Raw genomic sequence first — 22,501 nt, forward strand, 5'->3', positions numbered from 1 at the left:
TGGGTAATAATTCAGGGTAAAGGAAGCCATCCCATACATTACAGAATGGCTTCCAGAAGGGATCCAGTGGCGGTAGCCCAGAGATAACCCAATGGTAATGGTGCTGTGCAAAAAGTGGCATTAATTGATGCTTCTTCCAATTAACTTGTGTGTCGCCACCTATAGGACAGCAGCAGTAGTGCAGCATATTTAAACTAGCGGTAACACGTTCGTTCGTCGTTCATTTTGAACGATAAAAATTGGAAGTGTGTACGCAGCTTTAGTGTGGCTTCATATATAGGAAAAAACCTTTCTGTATCCATCATGATACAAAACACAGCAACAAAGTTTATCATGGCTGTGTTAGTGTCTTATGGTAATATAGAAAAAAGTAATTCAGCAATACCACCTAATATTATTAATAATAGTAATATTAATAATAATAAACAGGATTTATATAGCACCAACATATTATGCAGTGCTGTACATTAAATAGGGGTTGCAATTGACAGACAGATACAGACAATGACACAGGAGGAGAGGACCCTGCCCCAAAGAGCTTACAATCTAAGAGGTTGGGGAAGTATCACACAATAGGAGGGATGGTCGCATTATTCTGGTTTTTAAATAGGCCACTAAGGGCTTGTTGGGCACATGGTTCATGTCGGGTACGGTTGGCACTTACCGTGTTTCCCCGATTTTAGGTCATCCCCAATAAATAAGCCACCCCCGATTTTCGAAAAAATAATTAAAATAAGACACTCACCCGTGAATAAGACATCCCCCGATATTTGATCCTGTGTGTTTCTCCTGGATGCTGGCTGCAGCACGTGTCTGCTCCAGGCTGCAGTGCAGAGTGAAACTGAAAGTAACAAGCCGGCATTCTGCACCAGGAAGCAAGCTGCTGATTCTTGCCCTAACAGAGATCCCTGCCTTAACGGAGATCCCTACACTTAATTACCGGTAAGTGAACAGAAGGGGACAGTCAATAGCATAGAGTGATCAGAAGGGGACAGTCAAGGGCATAGAGTGATCAGAAGGGGACAATCAATGCATAGAGTGATCAGAAGGGGAATATGAACGGCACATGAGTGATCAGAAGGGGACAATCAATATAACATGAGTGATCAGAAGGGGACAATCAATAGAACATGAGTGATCAGAAGGGGACAATCAATGGAACATGAGTGATCAGAAGGGGACAATCAATAGAACATGAGTGATCAGAAGGGGACAATCAATGGAACATGAGTGATCATGAGTGACTTTCAACAATAAATGTGTACTGTAGTCTTCTTCATGGAAAAAATAAGACATCCCCTGAAAATAAGACCTAGGGCATATTTTGGCATTTCAAAAAATATAAGACAGTGCCTTATATTCGGGGAAACAGGGTACCTGGTGAACAATTTTAACCAATAAGTATTTTCTGGGCTTTAGCAAACACCTGGAAAACACTAAAGGACGATTTTTGTGGCCTATAAAGAAATAGGAGGGGTGAAGAAAGGGCGACTGTGTGGTGTTTGGTGCTCTCGGTGCAATGGCGGATGTCATAAAAATGGGCACCTGTGCTGTATAGGTTTGGGACCCCATAGGAGGATTCGGAGCCCATGTGCAGTGACCCACTTTGCATCTCTTCATGTCTGCCACTGCCCCCATACCCCCGCCTAGTTCTCCTGTATAATAAATCCAACAATCACCTTTTTTTTCCTGATTTCCCTGGTTTTATCCGTTTCTTACCATGCAATGGGATCGGATATCAACTGGTAGGCCATGGCTACAATTTCTAGCTTTCCCATGCTACCTTGCCTATGGCGGGGTCCAGCGGCTGGTGCGAGCACAGGGATCAATATACCACCACTCCCCACTAGGTGGCGCCCTAAGCAACCCCAAATGAATGGTTTATTCCTAAAAAACGCTCTGTGCCATCTGTTCCCACTTCTTTCCAAAAAGGCTTAAAAAGCCTTTTAAATGCTTCAAAAATGGCTTTTGAAATCTATGGATATTTGATCTGCTGTCCTCCCCCCTTCCCATAAGGCGCTGAATGTAGCATTTCTTTCTGCATTATTTAAAAGCTGCTCGCCTGCTCAGTGCCAGCAAAAAAACTTTTTGAAGTGCTCTAATATATTTTAATGACAGTGAGTGAGCTTGGTGAATCCTTTAGCACAGGGTGTCAAACTCAAATACTCAGAGGGCCAAAATTAAAAACTTGAAGATTATTAAAAAAATTGAGGAAGTTTTTCCTTCTCATTAGTTATAAAACCTTTTCATAATGAAACAAAAAGTTTTGCTGAACATTCAATCCAGAACAAGCTCATAATAGAGAAATAGCACCGCTACTACAATTCGCTGCGTCAATAAAACAGTCCAATGTGGGGCCACACATAGGCAAAGAGGCCGCTGGTCTGTAGACGGAAGTGATGCCGGGAATTTTAGTAGCGGCGCTATTTTAATGCAGCGGCAAACCAGCTGCCATTCTTATTTAGAGGCCAAAAAAAGGACACTTTGGGGGCCAAAAAAAAGGACGTTGCAGGCCAGAGTTTGACACGCATGGTTTAGCAAGAGACTCTAGGAAAGCGCTAGTGTGGAGGCATCAGTGCACAGGTACATCAGATTTAGGGAGCAGATTTTTTTTGTTGTAAGGTTATACCTACACTTTATATTACAAGCTGAGGAAGCAGCAAAAGCACAGAAATTAAATACAATATAGTTCTTGCTGCTCAGCCCCATGATGTTTATTATACATTGATGAATGATGATAAACACCTTTGCAAGCACGAGGCTGGACAGAATAAGATTCTGCACTCTGGCTCACAAAGGGTGCCTGTCTGTGTCATTCATGTCGCCACCCCTAGCTGGAGCGTTGTCTTCAGAACCCCTCCTGGCCACTCCTCACTGGGTGACAGTGGCACTGCAGTATGAGCGGGCGGCCGCTAGGTGGCGGTGCGGAGACTCTCCCCCCTGCGCTCACTTTCAAACTGCAAACAAAAGAGAGAAAAAAAGTCCAAAGATCAGAAGTGGAGAGTTATGAGAGCAGATCGGAGGCGAGGAGTGTGAGCTGGGCACTTCTCTCCTCCTGTCATGTGCCAGGTTTCTTCCAGAGGAGGAGAGCACTGAGAGGGGTGAGTGGCATGGATGGGCACAGCATGATGGGGGTGGGCAGGGGAATGCCAGGTCTGGGGGGTCTGATAGTAGCAGGATATTGGGTGGGGGGTCTGCATGGACCATATGTCAGAGAATGCCTGCTGATCTGATACCAGAACCATCATATGGACTGTGGGCAGGATGGGTGATGATCCCTGTATGTGGGCATTGGACAGCTCTGGCTCCCAGGGGAGAAGGCAAGCAGCTGTGTTGTGTGTTTTGTGATGTGAAGCTTCCTTACTACTCATCTGCTACATATTCCATGGATATACATGTATGTTAGGGGAGGCACATGTGTATGGAAAGTCAGGAGGAAAAGGATGGTGGGAATGCATGAGCATATGGCAGACCATCCTGGGCAGGTAGGTTGGGTTCAGGTCCTGAGGCTGGTAGCAGTGTAAGGATCACTGTACAGAACAGGGAGCTCTCCCTAAGGTCCTCCCTACCCTAAAATCCTCCAGCGCTGCATCTAAACCCTCACCCAACCTTGCACCTCTGCCCCTAACCCTCACCCAACCCAGCACCCAACCCTCACCCAACCCTGCACCTCTGCCCCTAACCCTCATTCAACCCAGCACCTCTGCCCCTAACCCTCACCCAACCCAGCCCCTCTGCACCTAACCCTCACCCAGCCCTGCACCTCTGCACCTAACCCTCATCCGATCCTGGATCTCTGCACCTAACCCTCACTCAACACGGCACCTCTGCACCTAACCCTCACCCAATCCCGCACCTTAGCCCCTAACCCTCACCCAACCCTGCACCTCTGCACCTAACCCTCACCCAACCCAGCACCTCTGCACCTAACCCTCACCCAACCCAGCACCTCTGCACCTAACTCCTTCTACATTCCCAACCTGATACTTTACCCTCACCCAATCCCATACCTAACCCCTTCCCCCTGGCAACCTTACCCTTAACCCTCACCAATAACCTTACCCTGCCAATAACCCTCATCCATCCTAATTTACCCAACCCTACACCTAACCCTTACCCAGCCTAAATCTAATCCAAACCTTTCACCAACCCGCCTGACTCTCACCCAACCCTGCACCTAACCTCTCTCAAACCCCCATACATAACCTCCACAACCCTGCAACTAACCCGTCACCTAACTCATACTGAACAACCCTCCCTCCTTGATGATGATAACTGGACATTTTAGGATTTCCCATCATCACTTTCTCTGCTGGTAACAATGATAAGCAGTACACATAGAGAGGCCGGGACTCACACAGGAGACCTGGAGGGGGGACAGACAAAAATCTAAAAACTTCGGCACTGCGGACCTAACCTAGCCATAGAGGAAATCACTTTGGTTCAGTTGTTTCGGATTGCTTATTTATATTTATTGATAATCAATTGGAAATCAGTAATTTCTCACAAAGCCATCAGATACTTGTATGATAATTGGAAAATTTCCACGCTGACCAGTCGACATTCTTTCAGTTTGATATTTGATATTAATCATTTTTGTTTGTTTAAATTTGGAAATCCAAAATCTTTTTTTGGTCTTGCTACTTATTCTTTCACCACTGCCTACAGCCAGATCTGTATTGATTTAGCCCTTGTTTGTAAGCTCATTGTGAGTTTGGGGTGCTGGGAAAAGTCCTGCTTGCTACATCATTAGCACGGGTGCCAATTTCAACGTTACACAGTGCACATACACATCGGTCTCACTCAGTAGGGGGTGTTGCAGATCTCTTCAGAGAGATTTCTGCTTCCACATTCCTGCGGGATCCTGGCTTTGTCTTGCGGGATCCTGCATTCTAAAAAATGTGACCTGTAATATTTACTCACCTCTGTTTGGAATTATTTAATCCAAAAGTTTAGTTGACATTTGTTTTTTTGGTCCGCTTGTTTGGTTTCAGTAAGAGGTTACATAAACATTGCATCCTTGCTTATAGTGTTAGACTTAAATCCTTTGGGTGGATTGCTCTTTAATTGAAGTGACATGGATATCGACATTATGGATAAAATAGTGGCAATCAATACAAAGCTCTGATCTCCATTCTATAAGATGTGATCGGCCTTTTATAAATATGACAGTAATGACTAGGAAAAAAAAGGTGGTAATATCCTCTTTTTTTATGAATAGGCCCCAACAAGCTCATACAGACTCCATGCAGCTATGACATTTTATGGCATTATGTAGATTCAGCACAAGGTTAACACTAAGCTGTAGAGCTCTGACATTAATAATTCATTACTAAAACTCCGCTGCATCCACCTGTATGACACCCAACCCCTCGGAATTTCTACAGGTGTCACCGTGCTGCAGGAAGAGTAGGGATCTGTTGAAGTGGATCTGCATAGAGTCTGATGTAATTACACAGGTGGATCTGGGGGAGAAGGTTTAGGGGGGTGAAAATAGGCTAAGACTTACCTGTCACCTGTATAAAACAGATCCTTGGCTTCCAGTTCTACATCAGCAATTAGGGTCACATGCAGCCTACCACCATAGTGGCTGTTTGCTGGTGTCATAAAGCATATTCATAGAGTAGAGGATGCATTGTTTTATGTTGGAATACAAATTAATCTTCATGCTTAAGCATAATTCCCACCATCAAAAAAACCAAAAACAAATGACAATGCCCAGGACTTGTAATCGGTTGCTTAAATGCCATACATTGCCCTGTGTGATGGCAAAGAAAATGTAACTAATTGATATTCATAAAAAAATTACTTTTAATTCACTTTCTATCCTGCTCCCTATGGCTCCATATGGCATTTCAGTTATTGTTCATGTATTGTAAGTCTGGTGCATTGGGTGATCCAGCAAACCCAAATTAGATTTCTTGCTATTACTTGGCAAGTGTTTTTAATCCTGGACCTATTTCAGGTTTGATGGAATACCCAAGTGTCATGGGTATGCTCTATAACAAATTTGTAAAATAAAGATTTGATATAAAAAAAGACCAAAAGTTAAACATCTGTTTAAATACAAAAAGTAAAACATGATTCACCCATCAAACCATTTCAGTTTCTGTTTTTGATGCAGCTTGATGACAACCTGAGCCTTGGCCCTCCAGTTTTAAATCATTTTACATTTTTGTGCTTAATATTAAATTGTGTGCATGGCGTGGGATGGAGAGCTTCTTTTGTGGATAAAAAGTGTTTGTTGCTTGTTCCGGGATTCACCTTGATTGGTGATGAGGTTTTCAGTTTTTGTCCTTGAGTGCTTTTATTGTTAAAATTTTTCAGCAAACTTTGTACAAACATTTTTAAAAAGTTAGATGTGTTCATTAAAAAACAAATGCTCTAATTCATGCCCCTGCTGTGATCCTTTTGGTCGTTGTGTTGGGGTTCAGGGAGAACTTATATGTCTGTTCTGACCTTGTGATGCCATAGAGGTGGCCACTCATATCACATTATTATGGTACAATCTTCTACATATTAAGGGTACATCTACCTGACTTCAGATTGATTTTGGCTTCTCAGTGAAGCCAATTGACCGGGTGTGGGGTTTTGTTTCAAAATAAAGCTTTGACCTACCCCATGCTATCAGCCAGAACTTGGGCAGAAGAGGTTTAACACAAGTGGGGTTTAGTGATAATGGGAAGTGAGACTTAAAACTACTCTGGCACCACCAAAGTGATTTTTGATAAAAGGCCACCCTTCCGATTGCCCTGCTGGATGATCTCTAACACTAACCAGTCTGAAGATCAGGGGCTACAAGACCGACGATGGTGGAGTCTGACATATGTTGGATACCTGATCCATGTGCTCTTTCCACCCACCAGCTGCAAGTTTTGTAGTCATGTAGTGGTCGGGTGGAATTACAGCACACAGTGGGGCACCAACTATCCAGCATTCATAGAAGTATTTGAGATCCAAAAGGTTCCTTAGCCACCATAGATCTTCAAGAAAGCAAATTTTGAGAGAGCATCATTGGTGGTGGTTGGGTTGGCTCCATGTAGTGTCTCAGCCTAGACTTCAATGGCCTCTACAATGGTCAATTAGGAGTTCATCATAGATAAATCCAGGTGCCACAAGAACTCTTCAGTGCTGTAATGACCCTAGAAACATTTTAGGCCAGGTCAGGTTTATCTTTAAGTACTTAGGTTGAGCAGCCCGGCTTGTGGGTCGTATTGAGGCAGTTTCAGTTGCAAATTATTTTCTGTACCCATTTGGAAAACAAAAAAAGTCCACTCTTAGGGACACTAGTAGCCAACCATTTGATGCAGAGTTTTTTGGAATGTTGGTTATGTGCAATCCTTGAAAAGATTCTATGGTATCCATTGAAATGCTTAGGAAAAATGTGCAGAATTAAGCAGAAAGGTTTGGCAGCATTTGGGTCAAAACTTTGGTTTTCTGAAGTTATATTCCTGTTCTGTGATGCGGTACTCTGAAAAACATTTAGTGTATTGTATGATCAGTTTACTCCCCAGAAATGTTTTTAACAAGGTATTCTAAAAGAGGGTGGGGAACACATAAGAATTTTAACTTGTTTGTGCCATAGGCATCTAATAATTCCTATAACTTTGTCTGCTTTTTACCACCCTTTTAATTTGTTCTGACTTTGTAATGCCTTCCCCCGTTGGTATGATCCATGTTTCCATCATTTTTTATTATGCCACAAGTATCCAGTGCCCCTTTTATTGTGATCCAGCTTCTTATGTGGTTATGTGATGACAGCTGGGTGGCTACCAAAAAAAGCCGGGTGGTGCGCCCAGTTAAAAAGATTTGGGGAGAACACTGCATGATTTTATGTGTTAGCCATGTTAAGATGTGGAAAGGCTGTTGAAACCCATTTTTAACTTTACAAAAACATCAATAAAATCCATCGTGCCAAAAAAAAAAAATAAACGCTCCTTTTTCACTGTCTCCCAAAATCTCACTGCTACCCAATCAAACACTGGTCATCTACCATGGAAATGAATATCTGATGTCATCAACTGCACTTCTTGTAACCCTCAAGCTGCTATGGGCATAGCTCAGGAGGTGCGTCACCACGATGTAATATTGAATAGATTTAATACCAAGGCTTCATTAGACAAACACTTTGATTTCATGGACAGTTTGTTTTACAAAATAAACTTTTTAAATGAAATTGTATAAGGCTGTTCACTTCCCTTGCCCTCCATAGCTAAAGCCACCACCTGCAGAGTCACTGAGACCTTTTTGGAGAACACATGACCATGTTGTCATGTTGACTTTTTGTGACATTGGATAACTTATTGATTGGTTGTGTTTCATGCACCAAAAACAGCAGTAAGCTGCATCACTCAGTATATTTCTTTGATAGAATGACAAATTGCCTTTGAAGAGTGCCAGCAGAGTAAAAGATAAGGATCGGTAACGGCGAAATGCGGTATGCTGCATGCTGGCCTTGAAGTGCTTTGGAATTTATTTTGTTGCCTGGGGTTGTTCTTTAAAGAGAACCTGTTCTTGGTTCACACATGGTGAAGATCATATATTCTTGAGTATCATTGTATTTATATAGCACTGACATATTACGCATCGCCATCCATAGTCTTGTCGAAGTGTCCCTCAATGGGGCTCACATGCCTAATGTCCCTACCATAATCATGTGTCATTATACAGTCTAAGGCCAAATGTGGAGGTAGCCTATTAACCTATGTATGTTTTTGGGAAAAACAGAGTACCCAAGAAAAACTCATGCAAACTCCATGCAGATAGTGGAACCTGGGCCCTAGCACTGCAAAGGCAAGAGTGCTTGCCGCTGAGCTACCATGCAAATTACCCCTGAGAGTCATTGAATAGAAATGACCCCCCATCCTACAAAAACTGGCATTGTAGGATAGATGGGAATAACCAGGAGCTTCACTCCCTTTAGCATCTATTGAGTATTTGTATATGCAGTAGAGGAACTATGTAGTTTTCTAGAGAAAACAGATGTTGATGATGATACAGATGTTGCCGGATTTTCGTGCACTGTTGTTGATTTCCCATCTGTTGGGGTCTTTAGCAAACATTCAAGTCTGTTTTATACATGTTCTCAATGGATATGAAAATGGTTTGACCATTAGGTGCAAAATGGGTGGCAGTGCATAGTAGTACAAGGATTAATATTATGCGATTGGATGACAGGTCCTCTTCGCAGTACAAAATACCCTCCAGGCGTCAATATTACATCTCCCAGTGCTCTGATGGTTTGTTAGTCCATGTTGTGAAGCAACCTGCAGGCGGGAGTGTCTGTGGTGCCGTCACTGCCCCAGGGGTCATACTGTCAGGGCGTGTGGTTGTATAGCTAAGCAGGGCTGTGATTGTTATTGCTCTCAGATGTACTACTGACATCCACACTTCACAGGGAGGAAGACTCATCAACAACTTTACTGCCACCTTGTAGGGCCATTTTCTTGTTATATAACACTAAATTGGGCCATAAAAAGGAAATTTGTTATGGAGAAGGGAGAGTCGGCTAAAGGTTCCCATTGTTATCTCAGGCTAAGAACAGAGCCGCACAATTCTCTAAGTGAGATTTGCACTGGGAAAACTCCAGCTGCTCACCACTCCCTATGCTTTCCTTGTAACATACACAAAAAAAATCCCTATCGTAGCTGATGGAAGGAAATCAATTTTAGTATTTCAGTATAAGCCACTTATAGCGTAGATTGTGCTCAGTGAATATTTATGGGAGCCGACCCATAGTCTAATTTATTAAACCTCTCCAAGACTGGAGAAGATAGACTATCATGGGAGAACTTGGGTGATCCAGGAAACCTGAAATGGATCTGGTAGGGCTCTATACGTTTCAGGTCTGGATGAGCAAGGAATGCCAATGTTTTTCAGGTTTATAAGCTTCTATATGTTTCTCTGCTCTGTATTCTTTTTGTTTGGAGACATCACCTGTCCCTTCTGCAATAAGGAACCTACCTACTCACAGTTTTTGAGTTTTAGGTTTTTTAGATTGTCTTTGTCCACCCCTGCACTGAAGGGTAAAGCACTAAGTTTAGACTACTAAGGAGCATTTCAGACCCATGATAAGCTGCACATTCTGCTGTAGGCTCAGCCATGGTCCTGATCTTAAAGCAGAACTAAACCCCCCCAAAAAAAACACACTTTAACTTTTTACGTTTAAACCTGCAGAGCAGTCGATCATCGATGGGAGGTTTCCTTGTTTGAGTCTTGCACCGTCCCGGCATCTGTCTTTGGGCCAGCGCCGACATCTTCTTTTTTTTTTTGGGCTCTACCTAATCTCGCACTGCGCAGGCGCAAGATCAGGTGACGTAAATGGGAAATAAATTGCAGATCTCACTGCAATCGTCAATTATTTTCTCCATTAGAGAAGGGGCTCCTTCTGTGCATGCCCGACATTAGGGCATGCGCTGAAGGAGCAGCCAAGAGCCTCCCGGCATGCATGACGTAAGTTTCCCTGGAAGCCTTGCGTTTGGCGTTTAAGACAGAAAGGGGAGGTGGTGCGCTAATTTGTTTTAAAAAACAATTTTTACTTTAAATAAAAGGGTTGTTTACTCTTTTTATGTTAAATGGAAGAGAACCATATTTTGCATGCAGCTGTGGCAGATCTTGGTGTAATTTTGGTTGTTTTTGGCTACGGGATAATTGCTTAAAAACCTGTGCCATGGCCACTGCCTGGACTGGGTGTAGATTTGCTTACCCATGGTGACTCTCCCAGCCACACAGCAGCAGACTGCTGTGCACCCGGGAGCATGCGTTTTTACAAGGCTTGTGTGAAAGTGAAAATAGTTTACTTAAACCATCAACCAAGAGTAATCAGTGTTCCCATTATTTCCTATTTGTTCCTTTCCTCCTCCTTATTTCCCTTACTGTAGGCAGCGCTCCTCATAATCCTAATCGTCCCATCTCCGGCTCCTGTTAATCATTAATTCAGTACGACAGGCCGCGTGGAATGAAGTTGGAATTCAGGTTCTGACAATGTAATCCTTTCTCCCATGGCTGCACGCAATAATGCGGCAGGACTGTTACTTTGCCGGAGGACAATACAATGCGTGTTCAAATATTTGGGTTGATACATTTAGTGACCTCATTAAAAGAAATTTGGATTATCCAGACCTCTTATCTGCCTGCTGAGCTTTTATATCGGGCTTTTGTAATGCCATCTGGCTGGCCAGTGATTATCCCAGAGACTCTTACGGCTCCCAGAGACTCCAATCGTGTGTTCGGGGGCCGCTATTGAGGAAGGAAATCAATTTCCTATAATGAAAGGTGAAGGATAATGATCATAACATTAGAAAGGAAGAAGTGTTTCTAAATTAGGACAAGATAAAAGTTGGCTGGAAAAATATCTGTGGCTTTCAGTGTTAAAAGAACATCATAAAAATATTATCCCTGTTTAGTTGGACTCCCTCCTCCACATGGCCAAACTCTCTCTTTACCATGGACAGCCTCACTCCTCCACATTGCTGGCCACCCTTCTCCAAATTGCTGGATCCCCTTTTCCACATGGCCATACTCCCTCCTCCACATTGTCAGACTCTCTCTTCACCATGGCTTGACTCCCTCCTCCACATAGCCGGCTCCCGCAAATTGCTGGAGCCCCTTTTCTACATTGCCAGACTCCTTCTTCAACATTGCCTTACTTTCTCCTCCTCATGGCTGGATTTCCTCCTTCACATGACCAGACTTCCTCTTCCACCTTGCTGGACTCCTTCCTCCACATGGCCAGACTCTTTCTTCACCATGGCCAGACTCTTTCTTCACCATGGCCAGACTCCCTCCTCCACATGGCCGGCCACCCTTCTCCACATTGCTGGACCCCCTTTTCCTAATGACCAGATTTCCTTGGCCCACATGGCTGGACTCTTTCCTCCACACGGCTAGACTTTCTTCCACATGGCCATCCACCCTCCTCCATATGGCCAGACTGCCTCACTTTTAGGTAACATACAACAAGCCTCTGTTCTCTCTTCCTGCTGCAGCGCAGGAACTCATTATCTGGTTCCCCATTGTCAATGCCAGCAGGAACTGTTGCAGTCTCAGATGGATGGAGTTTGCCATGATGGGGCTTCACCTGCAGACCATTTCCCACCAAAGTCTTTAGTCCTGTACAGACGTCAGAGGACTGTGGCTGGAAAAATTCATTCATAATCATTTCTAGTGACAAATGAATGAAACATTCTGTGGAGAGGGGAAGACGAGTAAGTGGCACCCCACTGTGCTTTCCTCTATAGGAATGAACAGCAGTCATTACTGATCAGTTGTTCATCAATCTACAACAGTTTATGCACGAAAACATATGAGTACAGATCATCAGATTGTGCCATCACACCCTCCACCCCGCAGGGCATACTCCTCACTTTCTGTACAGTTTTAAATAATTTCTGTACAGTTTTTGTGCATTTGAACTCACAGCAGTGATATGTGCACATAATATGTGCAGTGATTATTCTAGGAAGTCTACACCCTAAAGGGATTTAATGCACAAGTTTGTGATTCAGCCGGAGGCGAGTGTGCAGTGCACAGGACGTGAGTCAAATCCCGGATTATAGGTTAATTGCATAATTTGCCGGGACTTTTGTTGAGGCAATTAAAGATCAGCACTGACTGATAGCTTGGCATGTAGAACCAGACACTCCCTGATGGGGGGAAGAAATCAAATGTGTAACTGCAGCAAGGAACAGCTAAAATATACTATAGCAATGCTGAAAGGGAAACCTTGGAATATCATTTCAGGTGTAATCACGTGACTCCTCCTTATTGCCATGCTTTGTAATACTGGGAACCTGCTGACAATGTAGCATAAAAATGGAGAAGCTGATGCCCAAAGCAACCTCTCAGGTTCTAACTACCATTTTTAGGGCCCCTAGGATATAGAGGGTCTGTGAACTCAAACCTGATTCGAGTGTACAACAGTGGGCTTAGACCCCTTTCATGCCTGCAAAGATGCACAGTTGGCTGCTCCAGTGCACATAGCAAATTGCTGCTGTGCACTCGGAAGGGCCAAACTGCACTGCAGGTAGGGCATTTGTTTTCACCTGTAGTTGCGGCCAAGGTGCCATTCTTTTAAAAGCAACCACGTGTCCAAAAGTAAATTGTCATTTTCTGGAACTGTGCCATGATCCAGCCCAGCCACATGCAGTTGCGTTCAAAAAATGGTTCCCAACTACTCCCATTCACTAAGCTTATATGCACTTCACTGTGGGTCTGAAATGGCTATTGCTTAGGCTATGTTTAGACTGGCAGTGAGGTTGCAGTATGGTTAGGCTTGCTCATGCCAGTAAACCTCTGCCTCGAGGGGAGACGCTACATACAGCTTCTACATATGGCAGACTAACAGAGAATAAAATGGGGTGGCAGTGAGCAGTTCGGTACCCTGCGTGTGGGTGACTGGTAAGGGTAAATTGCCCCAAGGGGCTCACAATTGCTCACAATTGCCAATCAATCTGTCCTTATTCAGCTGTACACAGGTCAGGATTTTAAAAATTTGCTTTTTAAGTAACCTGGAAAATTGCAGTGAGAGAATGTTGACCATCGCTGATCTATTTGCCGGTGGGGGTCCAGATGAGGTTGGGGTAATTCTTGTTGACAATTCTACTCTGCAGCCCTTAGAATTATTTGTCTTTATTCTCATCAGTCCATTAACTGCTCATCCAAAATAGATTTTCATTACCAAAGACGGTCGTGTGTCGTATCGGATTATGGGCGGCCCACCCAGAAGCGGAGCCTTGGCGCTTCCCATATAACGTTTTGTCTGTAGCTGAAGTTGGCCTGGGGCAAATTGCTCAACTTGTCATCCCAGGGTCAGTGCATTCCTTGTCAGGCGAAAATCAAATCTAAAGAAGACATAGCTTTTATCTTACATGGAATTTACTGCAAGTTTACAATATTTGTACCTATGTCTCTGCACTAAATGGGGAGATTTCCCCTCATTCCTTGTCTTTATAACACCCATACAAGAAATAGGGATAGGAGGTTGTCTCAGGGACAGGAAGGCAGGGAAAGCAATTCTTCTGCATTCTCCACTTTTAGAAAAATGTTTTTGTGTGTCCCCTTTAGGGGATTTCTATTCTGACCAGAAGTAAAGAGAACTTGTTCAGTAAAGACAGATGAGTGAAAACTTGACAGAAGCTCCAAACATTTTTCCAATTTAAAATTAAATAGAAAAGTTGGGGTTGATCTTAAAATTGTAGCTTGGCTTTGCCCCAAATCTTCCTATTGGTCAGCGAGTTCACCCATCATATTTAGGGACCAATAGGGAGAAAAGAGAAGAGCCAATTCTACAGGAAGTCCAAATTTGCAGCTGGTTGAACCTATTGATTATAAGGAACAATTTTTTCCATCATTCACTCAGCTTTTTGTTTGATTCAGGAAGAGTTTAAACCTTGTCAGACTTTGTATTTTCCGTCTGTGTACTATTGGGGATATCTCTTATCACATCCTCTTATCACATCCTATACAAACAACAAATGTTAATCTCAAGTCAAATGAAAATCTGCTCTTAGACGAAAATATGTCCCCATTGGAAGATTTGCCCTCCCGTTCTAAATCTTAAATTTCCTATTACCTTCTAAAAAACGTCCATTTATTAAAAGCTGAAATATCAGTATTAGGCGGTCTGATCCTTAAAGTGTTTTTGTGTCCTGAGCTTTCCAATAATAACGACTTGTACAAGGTCGGAGGACTTGAGGACTCCAGGAAGGGATCAGATTTGGTGTGTCACCCTGTTTATTTAACAGATGACTCAAGTCTGATGACTGGAACATTCTTCTCTCCTTGTGTTGGCTCGCAGTGCTCGTCCTGTTTCCCTGGAATAGAATGAAATCAGTGTTATTGTATATCTCCTCTATGTATACACTATGATAATGTGATTTCAGAATAGCCAAGCCTTAGGGGTCATGTCACATGGACCACTTGTGGTACCTCGGCAGGGTTGTGTGGGAGAGACTTCCATTGCTAAAATCATTGTATTCTTTATTGCAGAATGAAGATTGCCTTTCCATCTGCAATAAAATCCTCCCTGCTTGCAATATCCAGATCCGCCAGGACGGTTGTTTGGATGATGGACAACGGGCGCTGTACACACACCAGATTCTCGCCCGATATTGGCCCTGAGCTTTAAGCTACCTATACACGTTCAGCGGTTCTCGCCGGATAATCCTGCAGTGCTAGTCGTTAGAAAAGATCGGGAAAGATCCTTTCCAACGACTATTATTGCACGTGTGTATGCGGCTTTACCTGTGTGCAGCCATTCTTCATTGATAATAGGTCAAGGACCTGTCATCATTGCGTCCTCAGAAGGTGCCATCGACTACACAATGGTCTTCCAAGAAGACTATGATCCTTTTCAGCCATTGCATGGTCACTGATGATGTAGCCCTTGCCAATACTTCTGTAGTCCTCTGGGATTATTGAGAACAATGTTTCTGATAAGAGTCAGCACAGGAATGTATCCGATCATGTATCTTCCCAGATATTATACCTATCAACAGGTATTATTTTTACTTATAACTAAATATTTAGATTTTTTTAATATATACAACAAAACACTTTCAATGGTAAACGTAACAAACCAAAAATGATCAAATAGTGAATTTTTTTTTTGGGTTGTGGCTATGCTTTGGTGGTGTTCAGATCTTCTATACATAGTTATTACAGTTTGTGTCGATTGTTGTTTAAAGACTTAAATAGCTCTTGTCTAACTCATATAAATTTGTTCCGATCAGGACGTCGGGTCATTGTGTGCAAATGTTGTCAGGAAATAATCCCTCACAGTGATGACGCGGCCTGGCCTTTCATGCTAAGCACACGGTTTACAAATGCTGAGGGCTCAGAATGAAGCGATGACTCCAGCCAAGAGAATCTGTAACACTATATGCGTGCTACAAGTGACCTTACCACTGCCGAAAGCTTCATGAAAAATAGATCTTTAGTGTGGAACTGTAGATGGAAAACACAGCTTGTATGAGACAAAAAGAGCAGGGGTTATGACGAGGAAACAATGAGCCGCTCCCCAGTATGGGATATGAAGCCCTCCATGCTACAAAAGTGTTATTTTCTACTTTTAATTGTATATGGGAATACCCAAATTACTATTTTGGTTATCTGTAAGGTGGCCATTCTTCATAATGACCACCAAAATAAGCATTCTTCCCATTGAGCAACAGTGTAATGGGATTCTTTGCCCTATGATCAATGAATATAAGAGGATTGATCACCATTGGCTCTCAATGACTCCCAATTAGGGGAAGATGATCTTCAAGGTGGGCTCCTTGTTGGCCACCAGTGTAGGATGGGAATTCACTGACCCTCCAATGTAAGTAGCATTCTTTCCAATGACAGCCAGTGTAAAGGGGCCCTTCACTTACTAACTCTCCCCCATGACCACTGATAGAAGAGAATACTAATCTAAGAGGGCCCTCTAATGGCTCTTAATGACCTCCAATTAAGGAATCTTCTTACTGATGCCAAGTTACAGTGATGCTATACCAAAGCATGGCACCTCAATATAGAGTGGGAATTCACTGACCATCATAAGTAGCATTTTTCCCAATGACTGCCAGCATAAAGAGGCCATTGACTCACTGACTGCCCACCAGGACCTCCATTTTAATAGGATTCATCAGCAATCTATCAGGGCCCTCCAATGGCTGTCAGTTTAAGCAGCATCACTAATCACCAAGGTAAGGTAGCACTTCATTGACCACCGGTGTAAGGTGGCATTCAGTGAATTCTCACCTTACATTACAGGTCAGTGAACACCAATGTAAGCAGCATTCTTCACACACTGACTACCTGTGTAATGGGGCCCTTAACTCACTAGCTCTTTCTCATGACCACCAATATAAGGGTTCTCCCCAATGGTTCTCAATGTCCTCCAACTAAGAGAGCATCTCACTGACCACCAAGTTAGGATGGGAGTTCACTGACATCATTATGGGAATTCACAGACCATCAATGGAAGAAGCATTCTTACCATTAGCTGCAAGTGTAATGGTGCCACTTACCGGCTCTGCCCCACGGCCACCAATATAAGGGGTTTAATCACCAATCTAAGAGGGCCCTCCAGTGGCTCTTAATGACCATCAATTAAGGGAGCTTTTCACTGACCACTAATGTAGGGTGAAAATTCACTAACAATGAAAAAAGTATGGAGATTCACCAACCACCGTTGTAAGGTGGCACTTCAATGACCCCCTATGTAAGAGGACACGTTTCCACTTATAATTATAGTAAACAGACATTCCTCCATTGACTACCAGTGTTAGGGAACACAATTTTTCTATCATTACATTTATTTTTTTACCTGCGCTATAATAACTTAATACATTATTACCATATAAATAATGAAAGACCAACCCTCTAGTTTTCACATGGCCACATCCCTATTTTAATAAAAAAACTCTGGGATTAACTCAATATCTGGGACTTTAGAGGCCAACCATAATCAATTTAAACATGTAGCTTATCAAAACAAATCTTTATTAGAACAACATTAAAAACATAGATGTTAAAACCATATAAATTGTGCGATAGATATAACTAAATACTCCTGTCTAGGTTGCCCACATATATGGGGGAAAACTTTGCTGATTTCAAGACGTTTCACGGAATAAATCTGCTTCTTCTGGAAGAAGCTGATTTATTCCGTGAAACGTGTTGAAATCAGCAAAGTTTTCCCCCATTATGAGTTAATCTCAGAGTTTATTTGTTCAATACATTATTATACTAAAGATATTTTAAGTATCAAATATGATAAAGTATGTCACTTTTATTCTTATAGTGCAGCTTACTGTTCATGCTAATTCATGTTATAAATGTTAGATAATTAATAGCAGAGATTCCCTGACACCTAAAAGGTTCTCCATGTTAAAAAGTTTGAGAATACTGTACTGTACATAGAAAACTTCCTTTTATCAGTCGTGGTCACTGAGGGGGTTGGTAACTGAATACTTTGACTTCCACCTGATAATTACTGGTGATTGACTGTGATAATTGACATATTGGTGTTTCCCAAACACTGCTTTTGCATTCTGCAAATTCTGTGTTTCGTTCTCCATTTTTATTAAAAGGCAAAGCTTCACACCTCCTACTATAAACACCACCACCATTGTGAATGTGATAAGGCTTTCAATATTTTTGTGAACCATTCTAGATGATGGGGACCCATGACTATGGTTCAGTCTCTGATTAAAGATGTCTGAACACATTCAGTTTGTGCATTGTGGTATCCCTACAATACAACTGAAACAATAGGAACTTCCCATTGTCAGATGAATGGATGATATATAACTTTGGGAAACTCATTGTTCTGTGTTGTTACAGAATGTCTTAAGTAGGTTTTTGTGGATTCAGGGTAATTTAAAACAGCCGCTGCCTGCTTCTCATTTGTGGGTGGTGTAACAAGGCTTGCATGCTCCTTATCTGCTAGTTTTACAGCACAGTTTGTCCAAACACAGACAAGGAGGTCATATATTTTATTGCAGATTGCTTAGAACATCACACAATGGCACAGATTCATTCGGTTTGTACAGAAAACGTGACATCTGTCAATTAATTTTAGGTGGAACGCACGGTTATTAGATGTCCTTACATTACAATTTCCAAATCTCTGCAATGCACAGTATGATTGGATAGCTTCATACTTTCCAACTTTCTGAGATGAGAGGGACACCTTTATTAACCGTCAAATATATAGGTAAGGATACATCTGCTGCCATGCCCACTATTATGTAAAACATAAAGAATACAAAAAATGATTAAATAAACCAACAAATTCTCTTATTCTGGCTTTTCAATTTATTCCTTTAGAGGTTGGGTGAAAGGTTTTCAGTAGATCAGCAGTTTTGGTAGATAACAGGTGTCCCCTTTGGGTTATGTACCTTTTCCATCGGTCCTGGTGACCATAGTCAAGGTATAGGATGTTCAAAATATTAATTTTTAATAGATTTTAATTTAATAAATCCTATTATCGGAAAGCCTATTCGAGGGAGTTTTAAAATGTAATGTTTTTGTGGCTGTAAATGCCCCATGAGGGAGAACTTTTCCCTATTCTTCCCTTTAGGAATCCTTAACATGCCAAAAAAAACCTATTAGGTTGCACTACTTGCTTAACCCAATGTAAATTTTGACTTTTAGAAAGTTAAACCAGGTGCACAAACTCCGAGACCTACAGTAAATCAGTATATTGAGTATGTTGAGGGATCATGGGAAAGTAGGTATAAGCAGTTTGTGGCTGTTAGGCAGTGAACATCTTACCGTACCTAGTATGGGTTTAACATCTATGTACAGGAGGCAAATTATCTGCTGTATTCTCCCCTAGAATTTTATTTAAGCTGGGTGGGAAGTAGCTGTAGGTGGTTGGTGACCCCTTTATTGTGACTCAACTTTATGGGAACTACCCAAAAACAACTGGGTGGTTCCTGAAAAGTGCAGGGTGGTGCACCCAGCAAAAAGTTCTGGAGAGAACTTGGGCTAGAGGTTTATGTTGGAATTTACAGTGTTGATCACCATCATTCTTTAATTCCAAGAGTGGCAATGCACTTGACTGCTTCATGGAAGTGCATATTTGGACAACCATCCTCTAAATTTTCAACATTTACTGGAATTCCTAGTCGTCTCTCTGTATTGGCTGGACAAGGTCTTGGTCACTTATGAATTCCTGTTTTCCATACCAGGCTTTGTACAGCCTCAGGCCTCATTCCCGTGATTGTCACTTTGATAATTGATTCTATACAAACCTAGCGCAATCCCTAGAGATGGATGTACGGCCTGCACTGACTGATAGACATCTTTACTTCTACTCACCATGTATGGTAAAGTCAGATTAGACGGCATGTCATTGACAAAGTGCCTGCAAATTCTCAACATTCAGCACACTTAACACAAACACGGATATCAAGTTCAACATCAATTTAGCACCCAAGGGACTCTCTTTAAGTTTGTATGTGACCGCAAAAATGATTCTGAATGCTTTCACTGTTATTTTTGGATTTGTGACCTGACTTAAATTTAGACCACGAAAAGTCATTAGGAGATGTCTTTACTAAGGAGGTCTTGGCATTGTGCCGGTAGTCACAGAAGGCTTAAAATGTTGTCCAAATTCTGTGTATGGGTGGTGTTGGGAGGAAGGTTGGTCACTCATAAAGTATGATTGTGTTGCAGACCTCGTACGGAGTCACCCATGCATTTAAGTTGATATTCCCTAATAGTTAGTGGGGGTGGCTCTTTGTAAACCAGATACTGATTTTCGACCAACATAGGACAGAGATGCTCAACAAGGGTTCCCACAGAAATTGCTAGGGGTTTCATGAACTGTGGCTGATTGACCTTCCATTTGATGATACCTCTTGGTAGAGTTAGCTGCATGACATTAGTGATGTTTTTAGTGGGCAGGTGGGCATTCAGAGTTCCGAGTTTATTGGATTTCTGGTAGACCAGAATAAGGCTGCGTACACGCATGAAACTTTTGTTGTTGCAGATGATACAATTCTTTCCAACGACTTTCCAACAACAAAGACTGAAAGATTCATGAACGAGCGCTGTACGTATAGCACCGTTCTGCTCTATAGGGAGGGTAGGGGGAGAATGACGGAGCGGCAACCCACTGCACTCTCTCCCCTTTACATTTTGTCTGTCCGCCAGGACAGATCCATGAATGACTTCAGACGGCCGTTGTACACACGTCTTATGGATTCTCATCCAATATCGGTCCTGAAGCGATAATCAGACGAGAATTATCTGACGTGTGCACGAAGCTTTAGATTGTGAGTTTCTTTGAGGGACATTTGATATGACTATGGACTTGTAAAACTCTCCGTAATATGTCAAGGCTATAAATACATATAAAAAATATTATAAACACTGAATAATAATATTATTAATAATAACTGGCACTTTTAAAGATATAAAAAATGGCAAATGCACATGTTTTGTAGCTATGCAATGCCCAAAGTATATTTGGTTGCTTTCTCATATGATAAATTTGCAAATTAGGTGTACTGATCATTCAGAGGAATATATGTCACAGTATTATGTGCATAATGATTTCCTCTGTTGGCTTCGTCACTGCATTTTAGTTTGCATAGTCTGCAAGGTAACCTAATCTTGCTTCTATATTGGGACTTATATTGATGTATTTAAAATTCCTCAGCCATTAGTCACTGCCATGAAACAGTATGTCACTACTCTAATCCTGTACATGCAGCACAGTCTGCTGGATGTCCAAACACACGGTCCATAAAACGGTCATTTATTTTAGTGATTCTTTTATAGGTGCTTACAAGACAATTCCAATGTTTCAACATTTGTGAGTCTTTAAGTACTTCTAAGGTCTCCATTATTTATTTAATGTATAACAGCTCAGCATTGTTCATTGTAATGAAATATGATGAACTATGTCTTGATTATCTTTATAATGCCTTTTTTTAAATTGATCTATAACTGGGATGACGTCAGATTCCTAAGGCAAACTCATTTGGACGGACTGTGTTTTTTTTTTTGGGACCCAAATTCCTTTGCCCCAAATTCTACGGGCTCTTTCATATCCATAGTGTAAAACTACAGAACTGGCAGCTGCCAGGTGCCAAGCAAACTGCTTTGCAGCTGGCAGAGCCAAAATACATCGCGGGTAACCAGATTTGTATGAAGCTGTGGATGTGGCACCGATCTTTAAAGAACAACCACACAACCAGAAGCAACATGTCTTAGGCTGCGTACACACTTCCAATAACTATCGTTGGAAACGAACGACCGTTCGGCCAAAAATCGTTCACAAAAAAAAGACTGACCAATGATGTTGATGGATGAGGATTGTCGTTGGAAATGAACTTCAGATCTAATTGACCGACCATTGTTCGCTGTTAAGGCGATTTCCTATTGATCCCAGACCAATATTTCCCTCTCTATCGTGACCTCGGTTTTCAACGCGTTGGGAGCAGTGATTTAACATTCGCTATCTATCGTGCGTACGGTCGTTCAGTGATCGTGAATGTTTCTGCAATACACTTTCTCTGCTAGATTGTATCTAGCATGTGTACACTATTGGTGGATTATATTTTAACGATCATATCGTTACAGCATGTGCAGTATTGTGCACAATACAATCGTTCAAATATAATCGTGCATAATCGTTGATCGGTCGTAATCGTTATTTTTCCAACAATAATTATTGGAAGTGTGTACCTAGCTTTAGGGTCTGAAATGGTCCTAGGAGTTGTCCTAGACTTCAATACTTCATTTTTTTTTTTAGTTAATTGTATATATACTTCCATATTAATGCATTTTTTAACTAATCCACTGTCCTACACAAACAACGCATCCAACCTCTACATTTGCCAAATTTTTAATTGGGTTCTGCGGAATTTTCTAGGGATTCTTTGAGCTGTGACATCCCATCTAATGGTGCCTGCATAATGCAAAACAAGCAATATGACACCAATTATATTTTAGTATGTCTGTAAGGGTGGCCTTTTGACCACCACGGTAGGGGAGGTAT

General features: G+C 42.0%; 1 protein-coding gene across 2 annotated transcripts in view; it reads left to right on the top strand.

Moving 5' to 3' along the window:
- Positions 1-2,965: 2,965 nt before the first annotated feature.
- RAI14 (retinoic acid induced 14) overlaps positions 2,966-22,501 on the top strand; it is a 111,454-nt gene continuing 91,918 nt past the window's right edge. For both annotated transcript variants that reach the window (XM_072416573.1, XM_072416574.1), the window contains exon 1: positions 2,966-3,101. The gene's annotated coding sequence lies outside the window, so the exon portion shown is untranslated. The remainder of the gene's footprint in view (positions 3,102-22,501) is intronic.

Source organism: Pyxicephalus adspersus, chromosome 6 (genome assembly GCF_032062135.1).
Source record: "Pyxicephalus adspersus chromosome 6, UCB_Pads_2.0, whole genome shotgun sequence".
NCBI lineage: Eukaryota > Metazoa > Chordata > Amphibia > Anura > Pyxicephalidae > Pyxicephalus > Pyxicephalus adspersus.